The 3,002-nt window shown below is 37.5% G+C and overlaps 1 pseudogene across 1 annotated transcript; it reads right to left on the reverse strand.

The window, feature by feature from the left end:
* Nucleotides 1-2,261: 2,261 nt before the first annotated feature.
* On the reverse strand, nt 2,262-2,996 carry LOC108543108 (methyltransferase-like protein 5 pseudogene; annotated as a pseudogene). Its single transcript, XR_001889466.1, has one exon. The product of XR_001889466.1 is annotated as a methyltransferase-like protein 5 pseudogene (transcript).
* Between the last annotated feature and the right edge of the window lie 6 nt (nt 2,997-3,002).

The raw sequence follows: 3,002 nt of genomic DNA on the forward strand, positions 1-3,002 counted from the left end.
AAAAAAAAAAAAAAAAAAAAAAACCTCATTTATGACCCTAGAGTGCATTTGTTGATTTGTTTACCTATAGCCCCTAAGTAAGTTTCTCTACTCCCAGACTTGTTCCTTGAGGTAAAGACTGCATCGTGCAGGCTTAACGTGTCCACTCTCAACTACCTGCTCAGAGTAGGAGCTGAATAAACATGGGTCAAATAAATGAATGAGAAGTAAAATATGTTCTTAAAGATATAGTCCATTTTATAATTCTCTAATTGTTTCATTAAGTTGTGGTTTATTTGACAACTTTCATTAAATTAATATTTCTTTTTTCTTCTTTTCTTTTTTCTTTTTTTTTTTTTTTTTTTTTTTTTTTTTTTTTTTTGGAGACGAAGTCTTGCTCTGTTGCCGAGGCTGGAGTGCCGTGGCGTGATCTCGGCTCACTGCAACCTCTGCCTCCCGGGTTCAAGCAATTCTCTGCCTCAGCCTCCCGCATAGCTGGGATTATAGGCACCCACCACCATGCCTGGCTAATTTTTGTATTTTTAGTAGAGACGGAGTTTCACCGTCTTGGCCAGGCTGTTCTTGAACTCCTGACTTCGTGATCCATCTGCCTCAGCCTTCCAAAGTGGTGGGATTACAGGCGTGAGCCCCCGCGCCCAGCCTAAACTAATATTTCTAACCTGTGTGGGTACAAGTCTTCTCCCTACCGCTTTTCTTCCCTTTCTCCTCTTTTCCTTTCGGATCTCCTGCCGTCTGGAGCAACACACATACACTCAGACATAGACACACACACACTACCAATACCACCACCTCTACAATTACATAGCAGAGTAATAATAATAAGTATCTACTAATTTGAAAGGTTTTGGTAGTACAGAAATACAGGTTTAGCATTTGCAATGTAAATAGCAGACTTGTTACCTGCCACACTGCCTTTTACAGTTTAGTAAATTTTATTTTAAAAGTTATTTTAAAGTAAACAATAAAAATGATAATTTCATCTAGAGCTAGAATTGAAAAGAAATTTTAAAGGCTCCAAAGACTGTTACCTAGTATGAATCATGTAGAAGGGGCTGTTTTCAGAAAAGGGTTTAAAATTTTTTCAGTAAGCTGTGAAGGAAGGTAACTACAGAAAGCGCTCCATGATCAGTTTTGTGTCTACTTGCAAAAGTGGGCCTTGAATACCCTCATTTGTGTGTGCTTAATGTGGAGTTGTCTGTCTTTATGGGATTTTACACAGCTGACAGCTAATGCAGGTGTTTAAATGCAAAATCTGACACTGATGTTTTCCCCTAAATGACACTTCAATTCATAAATTATATGAATATGAGTAGCACTATTCATTTATGAAATAATGCAGCTATCACTTAGTAATGCAATTCAAAACATCTTTCACTTTATTTAGCCATTTCCAACCCCATTACATGTGACTATGAAAAGAATAAAAATTGATTAGACAAGGAGTGAAAAGTGGGCAAAAGCATTTCCCAGCATGTTGCCCGTCTCATGGCAAAATGATGGAGCTGTAGTATTTTATTTCCTATTGAAGAGATGTTTCTTGCTTAGGTGGCCTGTTTCTGATTAAAAGCATCTTTGTAATGTTGCATTCACTTCCATAAAAAGAATATGCTCTGTGCCAGGAAAGAGTCTGGTACTAACTGCAAAAAAAAGATGTTACTGCGGCAAGACAGGATATTCCTGATTCTGAAGCTTGTAGGAGGGGGGGTCTGGAAAATGCAGCACATCATTTCCCTGTAGCTTCTACTTTCTCTGTGTTGGGTCAATAATAAAAGTGGAAATGATACAACCATTACCAGCAGCTAAAACATCAATGATAGCTATAATTTTTTCAAGGTTTTCCAAATATTATTTTCTTCAAATGTATTATTTATAATTGTCAAAACAACCTGGAAATGTGGAATTATTATCCTGTTTTACATAAGTGGACTTTGAGGCTCAGCTACATTAAGTGACTTGCACAGCTAGGTAATGAATGCTAGACCCAGGTCTGTCGGGCGCAAGCCCATGCTCTTTCCACTTTCCCAGAGAGTGACTTTCTACAGAATGTCAACTCCTCATCTCTCATTCTTGTAACTACATAATTTAGGGTTTACAGTGCCTGTGTGAGAAAAGATAGAAAGCTCCCACTGACTTCTTCCCCAATGTGGTTCACAGGCCTACATGACAGGGGAGCTTTTTGCTTGCTTTCATAATTTTTTGAGATTTCTAATTAAAGCATTTTGCTGTTTAGGGTTTTCCTTTTTTTTTTTTTTTTTTTTTTAGTAAACTAATTTTTTATTCATTTTAAATAGGTTTTAAACTACTTTTGTTTGCAGGGGCTTTTAAAAGGAAAACCGAATTAGGTCCACTTCAATGTCCACTGATTTCTTTTTATGAAACTTGTATGATGCTGGCAGGTCATATCGAAGCTCTGCTATAGTATCTATCTTGATTTTCCATTCCGCAGCTTTCTTTTGAACACGTTCTCTAGTTGAGGATTTGTGTAAGGAATATACTGCTGTTCTTGCCATTTCCAAAGCAGTCTTTAGAAAAGCCCTATCTGTCCCTTTATTATTTTTGGTCCCAAAGGGAGGATTCATAATCACTGTATCGAATGACTTGGACATTCTGTTAGATAATACGCACACATCACATTGAACCATGTCAATATTTGTTAACTCAAACTCTTCCACATTCCTATTAAATATTTCCAATGCATCTTCATCTATGTCAAATCCAACACACAACCCTGCTCCTAACATTGCAGTTCCAATGCTAAGTACTCCACAACCACATCCTAGATCTGCAACGACTTTATTTTCAATGTCATCATACGTGTTATGGATTGTATAGAGCATACATGCTGCAATGTGTGACCTGGTAGGATACTGTTCTAGAAGTAGCTTGGGCTTTTCGAATCCATCCACTTGTTGCAGGCGACTCTCTAGTTCCTTAAGACTTAATTTCTTCATTTTGTTTTAAAGTATGGACTCGTAGGGTTTGAAGGCACAGGATCTCTTGGG

The sequence above is a fragment of the Rhinopithecus bieti genome, unplaced genomic scaffold (assembly GCF_001698545.2).
Source record: "Rhinopithecus bieti isolate Rb0 unplaced genomic scaffold, ASM169854v2 scaffold_23411, whole genome shotgun sequence".
NCBI classification, from domain to species: Eukaryota; Metazoa; Chordata; class Mammalia; order Primates; family Cercopithecidae; genus Rhinopithecus; species Rhinopithecus bieti.